This window comes from Heloderma suspectum, chromosome 5, assembly GCF_057233095.1.
Source record: "Heloderma suspectum isolate Gila_16-S chromosome 5, 16-S_ref, whole genome shotgun sequence".
Lineage (NCBI taxonomy): Eukaryota > Metazoa > Chordata > Lepidosauria > Squamata > Helodermatidae > Heloderma > Heloderma suspectum.
The window spans coordinates 210,618,631-210,640,510 of NC_139462.1; the positions used below are offsets into that span (position 1 = coordinate 210,618,631).

A 21,880-nucleotide genomic window follows, 5' to 3' on the forward strand; every position below is an offset into this window, starting at 1 on the left:
CCCAATTCCCTCTGAGCTTAGTTGCAGTCATCACTGTAGCTGGGAGGAAGGGGGATTCAGTGGAGGCTTGTGGCTCTGACTTTGGTGGGGCTGTGAATCCATTCTGTTTTCCAGTCATTTTCCAGTTCTTTTCCGGGCCAAATTCAAGGTGTTGGTTTTGACCTTTAAAACCCTATATGGTTCCGGCCCAGCCTATCTTAAGGAGAGCCTCCAGCAGCACCAGACAGGCCGCTTAACAAGATCGGCCTCGGATGGCCTTCTCTCTGTCCCATCAGCCAGGACAGCTAGACTGGTGGGGACAAGGGAGAGGGCCTTCTCTGTGGTGGCTCCCACTCTGTGGAACTCCCTCCCTAGGGAACTCTGCCATGCCCCCTCTTTAATGAGCTTCCGCCATGCATTAAAAACATGTTTGTTCAGGCAGGCATTTGGGGTGGGTTAGGGTAATTTTAGAAATATGACGTTTTTACTGTAGAATTTTATTGTTTGAAATTGTTCTTTTATACATTCTGTACATTGTCCAGAGTGGCTGGGTGACCAATAAATTTAATAAATAAATAAATAAATAAAATAAAAATAAAAATAAATTATGGGGTTCAGTCAGAACCAGCCAGAACTCTGAAAGAGCTATCCAAGGTGCTGAACCTATTTGGTGATAGGGTTGAGCACTTTGGATAACTCCTTTAGAGTTCTGGATGGTTCTGACTGAAACCCAGGATGGATCGTACAGCCCCACCGAAATCAGAGCCACCAGCCTCCACTGAATTGATTTTATAATTGTGAGCTACCCCTGTTGTAATGCAATGTGTTTTGGGATAGCCTTGTTTTGAATGAGCATTTCAGACCCTTTAGTTTTACAGATGACCTGCTTCTGGCAGAAAGAAAAACTGTTAGAAGGGGCTTTTTGATATAAATCAACACTGCTGCCTGCATGTTTCAATTCTCCTTGGGGACATGGCTGTGGGAACTACCATAATGAATGTTTGTATTTCAGCATTTACTGCTACACTCAGGGCTGGAAAACCTTTTGCTCAAGGGTCTGATGAACTAATCTGAGTCTGAATAAACAGGACTGGGTTAAATAGACTCATATAAGGTCTGACTCATATAAGGCATTTTCATCATTGATTGATTGATTGAATGCATTTATATCCCCTCTTTTTTCCCTCTTGCAAGGAACCCAGGGCGGCATACATAATCCTCCTGCTCTCCATTTCATCCTCACAGCAACAACAACCCTGTGCGGTAGGCTGGGCTGAGAGCCTGTGACGGGCCCAAAGTCATGCAGACACCAGTGAGCTTCCATGGCTGAGTAGAGACTAGAACCCAGATCTCCCAGCATCGAGTCCAACAGTCTCACCACTACACCATGCTGGTTCTCTTATACATTCAACTGTAGTAGCTCATTTGCTGGAACTGAGCTGTCACTGAGGTTCATGACCCTTGTCATCAAGAGTAGGGATGTCAGAGAATTCTGCCATGGACTCCAGCGAGGCCGGATTCCTTAGAATCCGCCCCCCTCGGAATCCATGGCAGAACAGCCTCCCCCCGCCACCACCCTGCGAAATCCCCCCAGGATGGAGCATACCTGGCAGTGGATGCGGAGGCGGTGGCGGCTCCAGCAGCAGATGCGGTGGCGGCTCCGGCTGGTCTCCTGGCTGGCTGCGGCCGGGCTGCTGCGGCCGCAAATGGTGGCCATTGTAGCGGCCACCATTTGCGTCCTTGCAGTCAGCCGTGATAGGCTACATAAGTATTTACGTAGCCTATTACAACAAAGAGCAGCCACGCAAATGGCGTAGCGGCCGCCATTTGCATCCCTGCTCTTTGCCGTTATAGGCTATGTAAATACTTACGTAGCCTATCATGGCTGACTGCAAGGACACAAATGGCGGCTGCTACGATGGCCGCCATTTGTGGCCGCAGCGGCCCCCGGCTGCCGGCTCCATGGAGCCACCGCTGAGCGGAGCCGGCTGGGGAGGATTCCAGGGGGAGGGACAGAGTGCCTCCCCCCCACCGCGGATTGCCCGTCGCAGAGCCAGGTAAGGCTTTCATACATCCCTAGTCAAGAGACTTTGCTCACGCCGTTGAACAAAGTGGGAAATACGTCCGAGAGAAAACAAAAACATAGGATTGTGCTGTCAAGTTGTTTTTGGCATTTTACTCACTGAGGACCAATTTTAATCAGCCAAGCTGCAAATTAAATGCACATGCTTCTTTTTAAAACTCTTGTTAGTTCTGGCATATGTAAGAGTACCCACAGCACTTTTGATGCCTCTGTTGTTGCGTGAGTCCATGTGTATGGAGTCCATGAATATTTACTGTCAGGAGTGGCTAGGATCTGAGGACAGGTGCCCTGTGTGGCTCCAGGTTTTTGAGGGCCATTGGGGAAAGACATCTGCCACACCTTCCTTCCTCAGTAAGTTTACTGTCTCGCCACTTTTGTCACTGGCTGCTGTTGCTTCCCGTCATCGTTCTCATCATTACTACCAGTTGCTTGTTTGACAGGCAGAGAGTCAGTGGGCAAGCAGGCCGTGGCATCTACTGCTCTGCCTTCTCGCCACCAGTGTTGTCTGGGCCAGAGCAAGAGGAAGTGAGGAAGCAGGTTGCAATGGTGAAGGGGGGGGGCAAGTCCAGCCGGCTCTTGTCAATGGCCTGTGCTGGGGTGTGGGCCCTTAGTGGGTGCCCAGCCATGCCTACCATGCCAGCCCTAGTGGTGAATCACTGAACTGCGGATGGCAGCTTCTCAGCTTCCCAGGACATAGTCTGAAGGCACATGAGGCAGCCGCCTTGCTGAAGCTAAGCAGGTCTGGGTCTGGTCAGTGCTTGGAGGGGAGACCACCTGGGAACCACACGTAGCCACCTTGAGTTCCATGGTGGGAGAAAGGTGGGATACAAATATAATAAACAAACAAGCAAAACTTTAAGGCCCTGGACTGGACTGACTCTGCCTACCTTGACTGGCCATTGGATCCTGCTGGACAGGAAGGACTATCAGATGGCTCCTTGTTCCAGCTAAGCCTTACATGAGCAACAAGGTCTTCTTGAGCTCTGGTGTATTCATGCAACCTTGGCTATTCTTTGGTCCTGACTTCCAGCTTGCTCCTTGACCTTGCCATCCAGTTGGCTCTCTAGTCCTGACTTGTTCTTTGGTCCTGACTCTTAGCTTGCTTCTTGACTTTTCCCACTGGTTTCTCATCTTTGGTCCTGATTACTGGCTAGTCCTTGGGCCACTGTTTCCAGACTCACCTCAATCCAGTGTCCACACCCCAGTCCTGATATTGACAAATGTTTTTATTTTTAAAAGAAAATTTAATGGGGCTCTTCAGTTAGTAAATGACCCAGAGCAGCTAGCAAATTGATTGTTGCATTGGCTGAAGGACTCATCTGGCCAGCTTGAATGTTTTCCATCACAACTGGACAGGAAACAAGGAGGAATTCTCAAGAAAAGGCTACAAGAGCAAACATTTCTTGAAGAATGCCCATATTAGAAATATTTTTGCTAAATTACAACTCTTATCCAATTACAGTGACTGAAAAGTACTAATTTAAGTCATGTCTTCCTTACATTTATCTGTGTGTGCGTGCGTGCATGTGTGTGTGTGTTCTATATGTAGATATACAGGATTCTAGATGTTTACCTATAGTGGCATATGTGTGTGCTGTTTTTCACAGGCTGCTAAAGACTCTGAGTTATTTATGTTCTCCATACTCCTGTGATGCTGTGAACATCCTCATGTTGGCTGCCTAGTTCAATTCTTGTCTTTAAAATTATTTAAAAGTCTCACTGGCAATCTATTCAAGCCTTTCCCGAAATTTACATATTTCTCAGCATGAGAGAACCCATTTAGCAGTACAGAACGTAAGACGTCAACACTTTTCAATCAGAAGCTAATTAAACAGCAGCACAGAATGGTTTGCAGAGGGAATGCAAACGGTACCCTTGAAAACATCAGCACTACAGGGCAAGAGTGCGTTCAACAGTGCCTGTTTCACAGTCCCACTTTGTGATTTACTCCTGGGCAATTTAAAAAGGATGCTGTTAAAGAACCTTGATTGCCACATGCAAACTTGTGAAATGCACAAGTTTTTTTTAATAACCCCCCCCAACAATATTTTCCCCTTTCCTTTTTTTTTGAGATTTACATGAAAACAGAGCGAATAATGAGTCCATCAACAAGTCTTTCCTTATCAGAGTTGTAATTTTCTGTTGTGAGATTCTTTTCTTGTTTAATTATCAGGTCTTTAAGAGGCTCATCTTTCATCTGACTCGATTACTTCCTCCGTTTTCCAGATAATGAGTAGTTTAATCCCATATGCTCTAAGACATATCTGTTTACTCCCTCCCCCACTCAAAAGAAAAAGAAAGAAAAAAGAAAAGAAAAAGAAAAAGAAAGTTGGCTTGGTGTCCATCTTGTAAAAGAACACAGAGAACTTGCCTATAATTTCTGTTTTCTTATTCCATGGGCAAAATCCAGCCAAGGTTAAGCAACTTTATGTCCTCTTAATTTTAATGGGAGAGCTAAGTATGTGCTTAAACCTTCCATATTGAAATCAACAGTACTTAAGAGTGCTTAATTAATTTTGGATGGATTGTGCCCTGTGTGGTTATTCTAGACAGGCTGAGGTTCCAAGTTAGTCTGAAAAAAGATATACATACATGCTGATCCAATACCTAGTTTTACTTAGTTCGGTATAAATGAATGAAAGAAGATGATCCCTTGGCACAACTGTCTTGCGGTGATCCTGGCTTTGGATCTCTCCACATGCATATACTTTGTGTGTGTTTTCTCATATTTGTGCAGTTGGCCTCTGACAACTTGGATTCTATGCTGGGTTCACGGATAGCAGCCAGATGCTTGGCTTGGTTTGCATTGTGGCTTTATCTGGAAGCTTATCCACATTGATTTAAAAAAATGCCCATGGGTACCAAGCTTTTCATTTCCAAACTGGCATCATTTCCATAATCATATTTACACTGACTCCTTTTTCCTTTTCTCTACTCCTTCATGGATTTGTGAACCCTTAGACCACATATTGGATGACTTTTCCACTGCCCAACAAGCAACCCATCGTGATAAATACCGATTGCATGTTATTGACTTGGAGAGACACAGTTTTCTTCCTAACTCCTGAAATAACTTGAAGAGTCAACAATAAGTAGAGTGTCATGTTTCGTAATGGAGGCCTACAACTGTGTTGTGGGAACTGTGTCAAACACAGATGCACAGTCCATGGAAAAAATGTTAGGTACTGATTTTATGCCTTCAAGAATGAAAGAAAATAAAGGCAATAAAAATAATAAGAAAAGTTTCCTACAAGTGTGAAATGAAGACTCTAGATATGGAGTTCAGTATGAAGGGGGTGGGGAAAGAAAGCAGAATGAAACACAACATTTTAATCAAAACACCTGGAACATTATCCCAAATTTTGCTCAACTTAGTACATTATATTGCAGACTTTTTAGGATGAAATTCAGACAGAAGTTGAATACCCAAAAGAAGGCCACTGATGATGATCCATTACATTAGCATCAACTGTTCCTCCAGGGACTTTTGCAGCTTTCTTCTGTGGTTGGCTTCTCTGTTCATGGACACGTTACTGTTAAAAATAAGCGCATTGGATATGAGGAAATGTAACAGGCCTGTCTGGTATGTTCAGGACATAGCAAGACTAATGCACATTCATTGTGACTTCAGAGTCATTGGAGCATGCAAAGGAATCATGTGATGCAGCTTTGGTTAGACCATACTATTCAAAATGCAGGTTGAGAGTTGAATATTTGGATGCTTCCTAGGCAGGAATGGTACAATCTAGGAAAAGCTGCATGGTGATTCTGATTCACGTGTGGATCAGCTCTTCAATTCTGGCTGGACAGTTTCAGCTTAGTGCTAAATTCTGTGGCAGTATTTCCTTGGTGGTTCCCCAGGTGGTGGCTGATACAGCTTTCAAAGTTTCTATAGAATCAAGGTGTGTGCTCAGTCTAATATGAAACATTCTGCCAGGCACTCAATTTGATCCTGTGTTTGAACTGATAATACACAGGGGATGGCTCTGTAATGGTGTGTGTGTGTGTGTGTGTGTGTGTATGTAAAGCATATAATGAATGCTTTTCACTTCATGCTGAAATGAAGTGAAAAGGGAAGCTCTTTTTTATTTATTTGAAATGTTTCTTAACTGCCCTTCACCCACTGGATTCCAGGGCAGTGTAGAAAAGTGAATAAGACTGAACATATAAATATAATATATAAACAAAAAGAACTGAAACAGAAATAAGAGGGATTGGACTCTAGGGCAGTTATATGGGTATAGGCAAAGAGCTTAAAGAAGGCAATAATTCTGGGTGTGCTTGAGCAAGGGTTAAATAAAAGTAACAATAACTTAGATCCTGGAGGAACAGGAGTCTTCCTTAGACTCCTGGCTTTTTTGTGTAATTTGGGCTGCCTGACTGGGCATGGCAAAAGCCAGGCTGCCAAGTGACAAATGGGTAGATCAAGGATAGGCAACATTTTTGGACTGTGGGCACATTTGGCAATTGGAAAAACATCCTGGGCACCACCACAAAATGGCTGCCATGGGAAGCATGGCAACGGACATAACCCAAACGACTGAGTACAAGGCAGAGGTGGAGTCTGAGCCCTAATACATCAAACAGCTCCTTTGAACACACAGCTTTCAGCACCAACAGAACCCTCTTTTAGAGCAATCCCAGCTGCCAGCAAGAAAATGTGTCAATTAAAAAAAAGTGGGATGGGTAGAGAGCCTTGGCAGGCAACAAGAAAGGTGTCCAGGGTTGCATTGGTGACCATGGGCACCATGTGGCCTGCCCCTGGGGTAGAGGTTCTCAGTCCAAAATAAACCATGAGGGATACCTGGCAGTGAGTTTAACTTGGTGATCTATCTGGAGGAGGATGCTTCAGGATTGGACCACACTTCCTGCCAAGTCTTCAGGTTACCCTCATGGGTTGCTTGACTCAGGTGGTGACTTAGATGTTAGGAAGGCATTTGCATTTATCTAGAGTTCTCATTGTTTGCATATTGATTCATGCACTGGTAACCTCACAATTAGACTACTGTAATGTGATCTATGTGGAACTGCCTTGGGGCCTAGTTTGGAAGCTGCAGCTAGTACAGAATGCAGCAGCTAGGATGCTCAGTGGAGCGCTTAGCCATACAGATAATAGACCTGCATTGAAATAATTGCACTGGCTTCCTATTAGCTACAGAGCCATGTTCAAGGTTTTGTTGTTGACATGTTCAGCCGGGATCTAGCTTCCTGGAATGATTATCAGGAAAAACTTCCTGACTGTTAGAGCAATACAACAGTGGAACCAATTACCTAGGGAAGTAGTAGGGTCTCGCACACTGGCGGCATTCAAGATGAAGCTGGACAGCCATCTGTCAGGGATGCTTTGACTTGGATTTCTGCATTGAGCCTGGGGTTGGACTCGATGGTCTTATAGGCCCCTTCCAACCCTACTGTTCTATGATTCCATGATTCCATTAAACAACTCAGGGACATGATACCTAGCTGACCACCTTCCCCTATATTCACCAAATTGACCCCTGAGATCTTCCAAGAAGGCCTTATTGGCCATTCCATGACCAACAGTGTATCATCAGATAATGGCATGTAAGTGGGCCTTCTCAGGAACGCTTTCTTGTGTGTGATTTAAAAGTTGGAAGCTGTAGCGAACTTCGAACGCCTCCTGAAAATGCCTTTGTTCATGCAGGCCTTCCCTGACTTGTAACGGATCATGACACTGCTCTGCTTTACTGCTTTTGTTGTAGTGTTTTTAAGGTATTAATTGTTTTATACTGTTTTTGTATTGGTTTTCATATCGTGTTGTGTGCATTTTTATGTAAACTGCTTGGAAATCCTGGGATGTCCAGCAGCAAAGAAACAGATTATGGAAAATCAATACTTACATGAGGGTAACTCCTATTAATTTAATTGGAGCAGAGGACGCACAGTTTATGAAATGTAAATACATTAGGTACTAGTAGCATGCATCCCTCAGGATCCTTTTGTTCCTAGTTGCCAATGGTCCCTTGCCCATGTAGCCTTTCCAGAACAATAAAACATATTAGACAAGGTGCTGGGGTGACGCCAACAAAATACTTGTATAGAAGCCATTGTGGCTGAGCTCCTCAGTAACATCTGGCTGAACCAGTCAAAATTTTAGCAGCCAAGTTCTGCATTATGGGAAGCTTCTGGGTCATCTTTAAGGGCAGCCTCACCATGCATCACCATGCCCAGGCTATGCCTGTCCAGAAATGGACACAGCTGGTAAACCAGCCAAAGTTGGTAAAAGGCCCTCTGAGCAACCAAGGCCATCTGGGCCTCAAGTGATAATGTTGGATCAAGGGCCATTCCTAAACTGCATACCTGCTCTTTCAGAGGGAGTACTCCCACATCCCAAACAGCTGTTTCCAGGACCCATGCAGGGCCGCAACTAGGTATCTTGCGCAGAGGGCAAACAACAAAGATGATTGGGGGATTGGAATCAAAGCCCTATGAGGAGAGACCGAAAGAACTGGGCATGGTTAGCCTCGAGAAGAGAAGACTGAGGGGAGATAGTATAGCACTCTTCAAGGACTTGAAAGGTTGTCACAAAGAGGAAGGCCAGAATCTCTTCTCAATCATCCCAGAGTGCAGGACATGGATGGGCTCAAGTTACTGGAAGCCAGATTCTGGCTGAACATCAGGAAAAACGTCCTGACTGTTGTGTTGTGGCAATATAACAATGGAACAAATTCCTTAGGGAGGTGGTGGGCTCTCCCACACTGGAGGCATTCAAGATGAGGCTGGACAGCCATCTGTCAGGGATGCTCTGACTTGGATTCCTGCACTGAGCAGGGGGTTGGACTTGATGGTCTTGTAGGCCCCTTCCAACCCTACTATTCTATTATTCTATAAACATGAAATACACCTCTTCGCCAATCCTGTGTTTTAGATGTAAAAAATTAATAACTAGTTGCAACAGTTGCAATAAAATGATAAACATGTATCATTTCAATATGTATCATTTAAATATAGGGATGGGGGAGAATTTCTCCCCGAAACTTCGGGGGGCCGAGTGCCAATGTGTTCGGCCCCCCGAAGTACTTTCGGGGAGAAATTCTCCGCACCTCCCCTGCCCCCCGCACCCCCCCGGGACGGGACTTTCCTTTCCCGAATGTCCCTCCCGGCGGCGGGTCCTGGCGGCGGTTTGTCAGATCTTCGACAGGGGCAGAGGCGGCAGCCGGTCTTTTGACCGGATGCCGCCGCCGCCATTCCAATAAAAGTAAAAAAAAAAACGGCCCCGTGATAGGCTACGTGACGATTAACGTAGCCTATCACGGCTAGATTTGCAAAGTCAGCCGTGATAGGCTAGGTAAATCGTCACGTAGCCTATCACAGGTGTCTTAAAAAAAAAAAAGCGCGTACGGCTAATGGCGGCCCCCATAGGGAGCCGCCATTCGCGTTCCTTATTTGGTCGCTGTAGTCTACGTAAAGATTACGTAGACTACGGCGAAAATAAGGGCAATGCTATTTGCGTTGCCCTTATTTTCGCCGTAGTCTACGTAAAGATTTACGTAGACTACAGTGACCAAATAAGGAACGCGAATGGTGGCTCCCTATGGGGGCCGCCATTTGCGTACGCGCTTTTTTTTTTTTTTAAGTCACCCGTGATAGGCTACGTGATGATTAACGTAGCCTATCACGGCTGACTTTGCAGATCTAGCCGTGATAGGCTACGTTAATCATCATGTAGCCTATCTTTTGTTTTTAACTTTTTATTTCGCGGCCGGGCGAGGCAAGGCGCCTCCTCCCCGGCCTGAATTTCGGCTGGGCGAGGCGGGAAGCCTCCCCCCCCCGGCCTAAATTTCAGCCGGGCGAGGTGGGAAGCCTCCCCCCCCGGCCTGAACTTCGGGGGGAGCAGCGAAGCGCCTCCCCCCCACCGCGAAGCAAGCTGCGAGACCAGGTAAGTGGCTTTCGTGCACTCCTATTTAAATATTTATTTCAGTTGTAGAAGCATTACAATAACAATTAAATCAGGAACATGAAAAAAATCACCATTATTCTAATGTTTATGGGTATCTATATACCAGCCAAAAAACTGCATTTAAAATGAGGCTTTTAGCTTTGGTTTTATATGCAGGATTACAGTGACTCTCTTTTTCACCCGCTTCCTTTCCCCACTCCCCTTCCCCCTCCTTTTCCCTGTATCTGAGTCTTCCATTATCTTTCATTGATCTCGCTCCTCTTCTTGCTGCTTTCCCTCTTTTTACGGAGGGAACTCAAGTGGAGCACAATGGGGTAATTTGATAGCTCATTACCTGTGATCTATTTAAAAATGGAACAAAGGGCATTAAGTGCAGGAGATGCCTTGGACGATCACAGTGTCATGTAAGCCCTCAAACTTCTGTGAAGGAACAATCTCAATTGCAGGATAAAATCTCCATGTGCAGAAAGCCTATAACTTTTAGAACTTTTCTAAATATAATGTAGACTATTTAATAACATACAATAGTATTGATAGAATAAACTATAAATTAGAAAATGGAACAAAAAATCACAGATTACACTTATAAGATTACACAGAACACTAAAAAAATAGTAAAAACCACATCATTATTAAAAAAAACCCTTTCAAATGACAACATATTCAAACATTAACTTATAATGTAACCCTTCAAGCTTAAATTGCAGCAAAATCTTTGATTACTTGGTCAAAATATATTTGTTTTGTAATTTCATTTTCAGTTAAAAGGATCACCATTTTCTTTTGTCCAAGAAAAGCTCTTAAATATAACTTAATTAATTTTAACTCGCTGGAGTTTCTTTTACAGGATGCTACCCTAACAGGTATAGTTAAAAAATACTCTCATTGCCATTTCCATGCTTGGAGAAGGCTCCATTAGTGGATATTCATGGATTATTTTCAAGGTCTAAACTTGATGCTGAGTCTGGAACTGGGAGAACTGAGAAAGCCTGGTTCTTAATTTTTTTGATTTCTGATGAAATTCTTGCAGGATTTAAATCACTCTCGTATTTTAGCACCAAATCCACTGCCACATTCTTTAGTTCTGTAACATTCATTATAGACAATTTAGTTCCCAAAAGAATATCAAAATCGGTAGAAATGTCATTGTGTTGATTGTATCTCTAGTTTAATTCAAAGAGAATGATGTCCAATGCTTTTTAAAATGTTAGTTTTATACAACTGTTCAGTTGACAGACTGCTACCTTCATCTTGCAATTCAGAGAGATTGATTCATTCAACTTTTTGTTTCCTCTTTTCCAAAAATTCTGGTGTTACCTCCATGCTTTGGGCAATTTTCTTGGCTTGCAGCCAATGACAGAACTGAAAAAAAAGGCAAGACCGAAATCAAGCTCCTATGCTTAGGGAGCAATCCTATGGCTGCTAGACACCAGCTAGATGGCCATAGGATATGCTGTTTTCTGGGAACTGACCTCAGAGTCTGTACTCCAAGGTCAGTCCCCAGAGAACCAACCTCCCCCCACTTCTGCACTGCCTCGGAGGCAGCGTGGAACAGCCCTATCCTCCGCGCTCGCAAAAGGAGTGTGGAGGAACCGGAAAAGGTTGTGGCTGGGGGTGTTCTGGGGTGGGTAGATCGTAGCTGCCTGTATGACACATCCAATGTGTTGTACAGCAGCCTCCTTCCCCGCTCTGTCCTCCTGCGGCTAGACAGCTGTAATTGGCTGTCGAGCCTAAAAAGCAGGGCAGGAGAAGCGTGGAGGGAACAACCCTCTCCATGCTTCTTTTGCCCTGCTTTGGACAGGCGGTCGCCTCCAGGTTCAGAGGTGGCCACCTATCTGGATAGGATTGTGCCCTTAAAGGACAGTGGCATTGTGACTTCACTAGAAACAGTGTGTGTGTGTGTATGTTTGTGTATGAATTCATGTTGTGTGGGCAAATAAAATAAAATCTGTTTTTGGAAATAATGTGTACCTGTATATTATATGAACGCAGACAAAGTTAATTATGATTATGGTGTCCTCTTGAATCAAGTGCCTGGGGCAATGGCTCTGCTTGCCCCAACCTAGTTCCAGCCCTTGACCCAAGAACCACCTACCTACAGAGCATTGTCTGCGCTGAGTTTTACTTTATTGGGCTTCACCCAGCCCATCACTGAGTTAAGGCTCTAGTTCAGTACCTGCATAGTCTCCCCTGAGTCAAAAGACAGAGAGAAATAGAGCTACATAGAGCAGTTCATTTAAAATATGAAAGATAATGTGGAAAAAACTAAACCCACGAGATCTGTGCTACCAGAAGTTAGGTCCCCCCCCATTTTCCCCCCTTTTTGCACAAGGCAAATCATTTCCTCAAATTCTGAAAGATGTAGGGTTGGTTCCTAGGAGACTTTTTCCTCATAAGTGAATCATACCTTTGTGTACTTATCACTATTTCTCTTTAAAACACATGACCCCAGAGAACAGACTGACACTTGCATGTTTTAAGGAGGAAAAGGCATTGATAATACACATAGACACCATTCACCTTTGATGCACCACTGGCATATTTTGTATACTGGTGAGTACAAAAAGTCTCCTAGGAACTGCCCCTTAGTGATAAGTAGGGATGTCACAGAATTCCGCCACAGATCTCGGTGAGGCCGAATACATAGATTTCAGGGGGCTGAATGCACTGGCATTCGGCCCACCGAAATCCGTGGCAGAACAAAGCTCCCGCCCCCCCACCCCACGAAAGGTGCGCGAAATGGAGCACCTACCTGCTGCCATCCGCGCTGACTTGCGAATGGCGGCCACATCTGCGGCCGCCATTCGCTTCCTCATCATAGCCGTGATAGGCTATGTAAATAATTACGTAGCCTATCATGGCTAACGCAGGGACACCATTTGTGTAAGTAAGTAAGTATTTACGTAGCCTATCACGGCAAGCGAAAAACAAACAAACAGCGGACACAAATGGCAGCGGCTACGGCGGCCACCATTTGCGTTCCCTTTTTTTGCCGTTTTAGCCTACATAAATATTTATGTAGGCTATTACGGCAAAAAAAAGGGGAACGCAAATGGCATAGTGGGCGCTATTTGCATTCCTTTTTTTTTTTTTTTTGCTGTAATAGCCTATGTAAATATTTATGTAGGCTAAAACGGCAAAAAAAAGGGAACGCAAATGGTGGCCGCTGTAGCCGCCGCCATTTGCGTCCGTTTTTTTTTTTTGCTTGCTGTGATAGGCTACATAAATTTTTATGACACCTATCATGGCAAAATACAGGGACGCAAACAGCAGCGGCTATGGCAGCTGACATTTGCGTCCCTGCAGGCTGCCCAGCGGCCGGATGTCTGGCTGCAGGCGGCCCAGGCCGGTGGCTCTGCAGAATCTCCACAGAGCAAAGCTGGCCAGACAGAATTTCGAGGGGAGAGACGGAGTGCCTCCACCCCACCGTGAATGTCACCCTGGCAATCCATTCCTCCCCCTGGAATCCTTGACAGGGGGGAGGCGATCTGTTCCTCCCCCCCAGAATCCTGCCCGGTCAGCTCCGCTCTGCAGCCAGGCCACGGAGCCGCCGGCTGAGCCAACCCGCAGCAGGGCCTCCAGCTGCTGCTGGGCTGCTGCGGCCGCAAATGGCGTCCTGTGTAGGGGACGCCATTTGCATCCCTACGCAAGCCCGTGATAGGCTATGTAAATATTTACCTAACCTATCACGGTTATTCCCTAAAGCAGGAATGCAAATGGCATTGGGGATGCCATTTGCATCCCTGCTTTAGCTGTGATAGGCTACGTAAATATATATGTAGCCTATCATGGGCCGGCGTAGGGACGCAAATGGTGGCCGCTACAACAGCTGCCATTTGCGGCCGCAGCAGCCCGGTAGCAGCCGGCGCCACCACTGCTGCCGCCGGAGCTGCAGCCAGGTAGGCTCTGTTTCACGGGGCTTTCGCAGGGTGGTGGGGCGAGGGGCTCCATTCCGCCACAGATTCCGGGGATCTTGATCTTTAATCAAGAAAAAAATACACGTTTTAAGGCACATTTTCCCAAATGAAAAAAGCATGATTATTTTTTTTAAAAATGAATATTTTTCCTGATAGAAAATGTGCATTTCCCCCCATAAGCTAAAATATGAAAATGCAGATTTGAAGGTGGGGGGATTTGCACATTTGTGAAAATGCTCACTTGCCCGAGTGGCGAGTGCACACTTGCAGACATGAACACAAGTTTGGGAAATTGTGAACATTTCCAGAGAATTGCGTTCCTGCCAAACAGGACATATCTGCATGATTTGCGAATAGGAATGAAATTCTTGTAAATCCCTAATGTTCTCCTGACATGCCTTGTTGTCCAGCAGAATAGTTGGGAATCTGGCAATGTGGTAGTGACACCATGGTGGCCATGATGGACACAGCAGGGGCTGCAAGTCCTCCCAAGGGTGCATGCAGCCTGGGGCTCACATGTTGCCCATAGGGCTATATAAGAAATTTGTTTCAGTTCATTTTTATCAGGATTTACTGAGTTTACACCTTTCAGATCAACAACAGACTCAGACACATTCTGCAGTCAAAGTCCATACATTTCCAAGCTGGCAGTATGATTCACAGATACCCCCCCCCCCATGAGTTTGACAGCATGCGTATGTAACACTTTTCTTCAGAGTCTCTAAGGAGGCAATCCTATGGCTGCTAGACAGTGGCTAGATGGCCATAGGATATGCTGTTTTCCAGGAACCGACCTCAGAGCCCATGCTCCAAGGTCAGTTCCAGGAAAACTGACCTCCCCCCATGTCCGTGCTGCCTCTGAGGCAGCGCAAAGAAGCCCCATCCTCCGTGCTCGGAAGAGGAGTGTGGAGCAGCTGAAAAGGGGCATTCCAGGGGACATTCTGGGGCGGGGAGAGCAGATCTGCCTGTATGACACTTCCTATGTGTCATACAGCAGCCTCCTCTCTCACTTGGCACCCCCGTGGCTAGACAGCAGAAAAAGCAGGTCAGGAAAGGCACAGGGGGAATGATCCCCCCCATGCTGCTCCTGCCTTGCTTTGGATAGGCGGTTGCCTTCGAGTTTGGAGGTGGCAGCCTATCTGGATAGGATTGTGCCCTAAAGCTACTCACAGCAAAGGCCTTGTACAGGGACAATTAACATATATCATTTTAATTTCTTAATTAAAAACAATAATAATGCAATGTAATAATTTCACATGCATAACAATTCACTTATCACCAAAACAATAAAACAGAGCACAGCCCTCCCAAAGTTCTGTCTTTCAGCTTGAGTCCACAACAAACTCAAACTTGAGTCCTTGCCTGAACTTCGGGGGGAGAAGCGAAGCGCCTCCCCCCCACCGCGAAGCAAGCTGCGAGACCAGGTAAGTGACTTTCGTACATCCCTAGCCTAAAATGGTGGCCACTCCCTATCTCACCCCTTTACTGAGCATGTGCAGGAATATTCCCACTCAGAAATGGAAGACTGGCTGCCACCGCCGCCGCCGAACCGCCGCCGGAGTAGGGATGTACGAAAGTCACTTACCTTTTCGCAGGGGTGATTCGCGGTGAGGGGGAGGTGCTTCGCTTCTCCCCCCGAAGTTCAGGTGAGGGGGGGAGGCGCCCGCCTCGCCTGGCCGAAATTCAGGCCGGGGAGAAGCGCTCCGTCTCCCCGGCCGCAAAAGAAAAAGTGAAAAAAAACCCCACCCCGTGATAGGCTACGTAATGATTAACGTAGCCTATCACGGCTAGATTTCCTAAGTCAGCCGTGATAGGCTACGTTAATCATCATGTAGCCTATCACGGGTGACTTTGGGGGAAAAAAAAGCGTGTACACAAATGGCGGCGGCCCATGGGCGCTGCCATTTGCATTCCTTATTTTGGCACGTCTAGTCTACGTAAAGATTTACGTAGACTACGGCGAGAATAAGGGAACGCTATTTGCATTGCCCTTATTTTCGCCGTAGTCTACATAAATCTTTACATAGACTAGACGTGCCAAAATAAGGGACACAAATGGCAGTGCCCATGGGCCGCTGCCATTTGCGTATGCGCTTTTTTTTTTCCCCCAAAGTCACCCATGATAGGCTATGTGACAATTTACGTAGCCTATCACGGCTGACTTTGGAAATCTAGCCATGATAGGCTATGTAAATTGTCACGTAGCCTATCACGGGTGTGTGTGTGTGTGTTTTACTTTTTTAATTTGTAATGGTGGTGGTGGCAGCCGGTCAGGAGACTGGTCGCCGCCCCGGCCCCCGACAAAATGCCACCAAACCGCCGCCGGGACCCGCCACTGAGAGGGACATTCGGCCACAGTAAGTCCCATCCTGGGGGGGGACAGGCAGAGAATTTCCCCAACACTTTCGGGGGGCTGAATGCCTCGGCGCTCGGCCTCCCGAAGATTCGTGGAGAAATTCTCCGCCATCCCTACGCCGGAGCCGCCACCGGAGCCGCTGCCGCCAGGAAGATCCGCCCAAGGTAAGTCTTGTCCCGGGGGGGCGGGGGGGCAGGCCGTTCTGCCACCGATTTCAGGCGGCAAAATGCACTGGCATTCGTCCTCCCCGAGATCTGTGGCGGAATTTTCGTACATCCCTACTCTGGACGCAAATGGCGTAATGGGTAGGATTTGCGGTTTTAAAGCTGGTAGATTAGCCTAAATGCAGCCATTTACAGCTGCATTTAGGCTAATCTACCAGTTTTATGGCCGGAAATGGTGTCCACTATGCCATTTGCGTCCCTGTTTTTCCCTACGATATCCATGTGGAATCTGTGCTCCCTCATAGTGTTGATCCTGCAGAGCCGGCCACTGGCTCCGCTTCGCTGGCAATACGGCCGGCCGCCATTGCCATGCCATATTGCTGGGGTAGGGCAAGTGAGTCTCCGGATGCAAATGGCATAGTGGACATCCCTATTCATGAGATAGGCTACATAAATATTTTTTTGCCAGCTGTGGGCGGCCCCAGCTGGCGGCTCCTCGGAATCTCTGCCGAGAGGAGCTGGCCAGATTAGGATTTGGGGGGGAGGTGCGGAGCGCCTCCCCCCCACCCCGAATCACCCCGTCAAAAAGGTAAGTGACTTTCGTACATCCCTAGATTAAATTTGAGCTTATTCACCCTCATTCATCCCCAAACAGCCTCCAGACACTGGTTCAAGAGTTCCACAGCCTCCATGGGATATGCAGATGGAAATGAGAGGTAGAGATGAGTATCATCCACATACTGATGACATTTCAGCCCACATCTCCTGATGATTTCCCCCAGCTATTTTATGTAGATGTTAAAAAGTATGGGGGATAAGATAGAACCTTGTGGCACCCCACAGGCTGATGGCCATGGGGTGGAACTGAAGTCCCCCAGCACCACCTTCTGAGACTGCTCCTCCAAGGAAAGGACCGGAACCACTTTAAAAGGAAAGGACCAGAACCACTTTAAAACTGTACCTCCCAAGCCCAGTCCAGATAAACTATCCAGAAGGATAACATGGTTGATGGTATTGAAAGTCACTGCGAGGTCCAGAAGAACCAACAGAGTAGCACTCCCCCCATCCATTTCCCGGTGTAAGTCATCAATTTTATTTATTTATTTATTTATTTATTTTTTCATTCTTTCATTTCATTTCATTTCTATACCACCCAATACCCAAAGCTCTCTTCGGCTCAGGGTGACCAAGGCTGTTTCCGTCCCATAATCAGGCCTGAAACCTGATTGTGCTGGATCTAAATAATCAGTTTCATCCAAAACGGCTTGGAGTTGTGGGGCCACCACATGCTCCAGCACCTTGCCCCAACAGAAAAATTGACACAGGGTGGTAATTATCTGGAACCATGGGATCTAAATTTGGTTTCTTCAGCAAGGGCCTCACCACAGCTTCTTTCAAAGCTGCATGGGCCTTGCCATCCCTCAAGGAGGCATTTACCACCTTTAAGGTCCAGATAACTAGCCTAGCTCTGACAGATTTCACAAGCTAGGATGGGCAAGGATCTAAAGGGCAAGTAGTAGAACTCAGTCCTCCAAGCAGTTTGTCCACATTGTCAGATTGCACAAGCCAAAAGGTATCCATACCATGACTAGATGATGCACCAGCCCTGTCCATATCAGACTTTGTCAAAACAGTGTCATCCAAGTCTGCGCGAATATGAGCAATTTTATCTGCAAAGTGTCTGGCAAATTGTTCACAGCAGGCCTTTGAGGGTTCAAGTTCTTGTGTTTCAAGGCCCACACCCAAGAGGCCTTTAACCACATGAAAGAACTCCACTGGATGACACTGAGCAGATGCAATGGTGGTGGACAACAGGGATTTCTTCACCACCATCACCGCCACAGAATAAGATTGCAAGTGGATTCTTACCTGTGTTTGATCATATTCATTCTGAGTCTTCTGACATTTGTGCTCTAATTGTCGACACAGTTGTTTCATCGCTAGGGATGTATGAAAGTCACTTACCATTTTGCAGATCTGCTTCGCGGTTCGCTAGGGATGTATGAAAGTCACTTACCGTTTTGCGGATCTGCTTCGCGGTGGGGGGGAGGTGCTCTGTCCCTCCCCCTGGAATCCTCGATGGGGGGGAGGCGGTCCATCCCTCCCCCCAGAAACCTGCCTGGCCGGCTCTGCTCCGCGGGGATTCCACAGAGCTGCCGGCTGGCTCCGCCAGCAGCCAGACATCCGGCCACTGGGTAGCAGGGATGCAAATGGCGGCTGCCATAGCTGCCGCCGTTTGTGTCCCTGTATTCAACCATGATAGGCTATGTAATCACATCTGGGTAAAAAAAAAAAAAGCGTATGCAAATGGCAGCGTCTACAGCGGCCACCATTCACGTTCCTTATGGGCGCTATTTGCGTTCCCCTTTATTTTTGCCGTAATAGTCTACGTAAATATTTACGTAGACTAAGACGGTGAAAAATAAGGAACGCAAATGGCAGCTGCTGTAGCTGCTGCCATTTGCGTATGCGTTTTTTTTTAACCCAGACGTGATAGGCTACGTAAGTCTTTACATAGCCTATCACGTCTATGTAAAAAAGAAAAAAAAAGACCAGACTGCAAATGGTGGTGGAGGCAGCTGGTCGGAAGACCAGCCGCCACCGCTGCCGCTGGAGCTGCCACCATCCAGAACATCCGCTCCAGGTAAGTCTCATCCTGGGGGGGATCCACTGGGTGGGGGTGGGGAGGTAGCAGGCCATTCCGCCATGGATTTCGGGGGGCCCAATGCCAGTGCATTCGGCCTCACTGAAATCCGAGGCGGAATTCTCCGCCAACCCTATTCATCGCCCTCAGCTCCTCAGAATACCAAGGAGCTGACACAGTTCTACGACTAGGTTGAGGATGTTTGGGAGTGATCATATCAATAGCCTGGGTCATCTCCTCATTCCAAGCAGTGACCTAGACCTCAGCAGGACCACCACCTAAGCCTGCAGGAAAATCCTCAAGAGACCTCAAAAATCCATCCGGGTTCATCAGTCTCTGGGGGCGGACCATCGAATTTGGTCCCCCACCCCTGTGTAGGATCCAGGTGGGTCAAAAGGTCAAAACTGATCAGATAATTATCTGTCCATGCCAAAGGAGTCATCATTGGCTCCCCCACCTGCAGATAGGGATGTACGAAAGGCACTTACCTTTCGCGGATTATGTTTATGGTTGTGGGGGAGGCGCTCCATTCCTCCCCCCCCCGAATCCTGGTCAGCCGACTGTGCTCCACAGCGATTCTGCGGAGCTGCCGGCCGGCTCCTCCAGCAGCCGGACATCCGGCCGCTGGCTAGCAGGGACGCAAATGGCGGCGGCTATAGCCGCCACCGTTTGCGTCCCTGCAGTCAGCTGTGATAGGCTACATAAATGTTTACATAGCCTATCACGGCTGACTTAAAAAAACCACACACACGCGCGTACGCAAATGTCGGCGGCCATGGCCGCCGCCATTTGCGTTCCTTATTTTGGCACGTCTTAGTTTACGTAAACGTTTACCTAGACTAAGACGGTGAAATAAGGGGAATGCAAATAGCGTAGACGCTACGCTATTTATCCCCGTGCCAAAATAAGGAACACAAATGGTGGTGGCCATGGCCGCCGCCATTAGCGTATGCGCGTTTTTTTGTTTTTTTTAAAGTCAGCCATGATAGGCTATGTAAACATTTATGTAGCCTATCATGGTTTTTTAAAAAACATCTAGCCGTGATAGGCTACGTAAATCTTTACGTAGCCTATCACTTTTTTTTTTTTTTTTAAACTGGAAGTGGCGGTGGCGGCAGCCGGTCAGAAGACCGGCTGTTGCCGCCGCTGCACCGCCGCTGGATCCGCCGCTGGAGCCAACGCCACTAGGAAGGTCCACCCAAGGTAAGTCTCATCCGGGGGGGGCAGGGGGGGGCAGGCCGTTCTGGCACTGATTTCGGGGGGCCGAATGCGCTGGCATTCGGCCTCCCTGAGATCCGTGGCAGAATTTTCGTACATCCCTACCTGCAGATCATTTTCTCCTAGGTGTGTACGAACCCCACCTACCTGGCTCTGCTGGGGGTCTGCAGGGGGACAGGCGATCTGGTCCTCCCCCCCGGAATCCTCCCTGGCCGGCTCCGCTTCGTGGAGCCACTGGCCAGGGCCAGTCTTCCGGCCACAGCGGCTCTTTGGACGCAAATGGTGTCTGGTGTAGCAGACGCCATTTGCATCCTTTTACCTTACTGTGATAGGCTATGGAAAGATTTACGTAGCCTACCACGGTGAGGTGGTATCCGAAGACCGCTGCAGATGGACCTGGATGGACCCGGACCCGGGGGTGCCAGGTAGTATCCGGCTGGGTCGGACTTCGCGGGGTTGCGGGGTTCATTCCTCCACGGACTCCAGGAGGGCCGGATTCTAAGAATCTGGCCCTCCTGGAGTCCGTGGCGGAATTCTCCACCATCCCTATTTTCTCCCAATCCAGCACAGAAAACCAGATCCAAAGTGTGTCCTGCCACATGTGTTGAGCAAGATATTATTTGAGACAGGCCCATGGTTCACATGGCAGCCATGAAAACCTGAGCCATTCCTGACAAGTAGCCTCCGCATGAATATTAAAGTCCCCCAAGACCATAAGCTTTGGGGTCCTCAACATCACACTCAAGACCACCTCAGTCAGCTCAGGCAGGGAGACTGTTGGGCAGCGGGGTGGGCGGTACACAAACAGAATCCCTATCCTGTCTTGGGTGCCCAACACCAGGTACAGACACTCAAAAGTGTTGGATAAGGAATCTGACCAAGGGGATAGAATCCCTATAGACCAAGGATATCCTCCCAGTCCCCGCCGCTCTAGTCGAGCTTGGTGCTGCACAAGAAATGCTGGTGGACACATATGAGGGATCCCAAATCCTCCACGTTCATCCAACCAGGTTTCGGTAACACAAGCCAGGTCGGCATGTTCTTTAGCTATGAGCTCAGAACCTAGAACCTACCCAGAAGAAAACCATGGTGAATGGTATCAAAAGCTGCTGAGAGGTCCAAGAGAATCAATAGGGTCACACTCCCACTATTCTTCTCCCTGCAAAGAATGACCAAGGCAGTTTCCATTCCATTACCAGGCCTGATAATCTGTTTTATTCAAGAGTGCCTGGAGTTGCTCCACAACAGTCCACTCAGGCACCTTGCCCAGGAAGGGGTAGGGATGGACAGATCACTTACCCTGTTCTGGTTGAGGGGGTCTGCGCGGGGAGGAGGTGATCCCTCCCTCCCCCCGGAATCTGTCCAGGCCGGCTCTGCTCTGCGGTGATCCTGCAGAGCTGGCTGCCAGCTCCGCATCACTGGTGATACGGCTGGCCACCATTGCCGTGCTGTATCGCTGCTGTGTTCAGTTGGGACGCAAATGGTGTCCACTACGCCATTTTCGTCCCTGTTTTCACATGATAGGCTACGCAAATTATATTTACGAAGATATTTGCATAGCCTATCATGTGAAAACAGGGACGCAAATGGTGTAGTGG

The 21,880-nt window shown here is 47.5% G+C and overlaps 1 long non-coding RNA gene across 1 annotated transcript in view; it reads right to left on the bottom strand.

The window, feature by feature from the left end:
- Window positions 1–4,180: 4,180 nt before the first annotated feature.
- Window positions 4,181–21,880, bottom strand: part of LOC146345137 (uncharacterized) — a 44,052-nt gene continuing 26,352 nt past the window's right edge. Inside the window, exon 3 of the long non-coding RNA XR_014791886.1 lies at window positions 4,181–5,595. This is a non-coding gene — a long non-coding RNA (uncharacterized LOC146345137). The remainder of the gene's footprint in view (window positions 5,596–21,880) is intronic.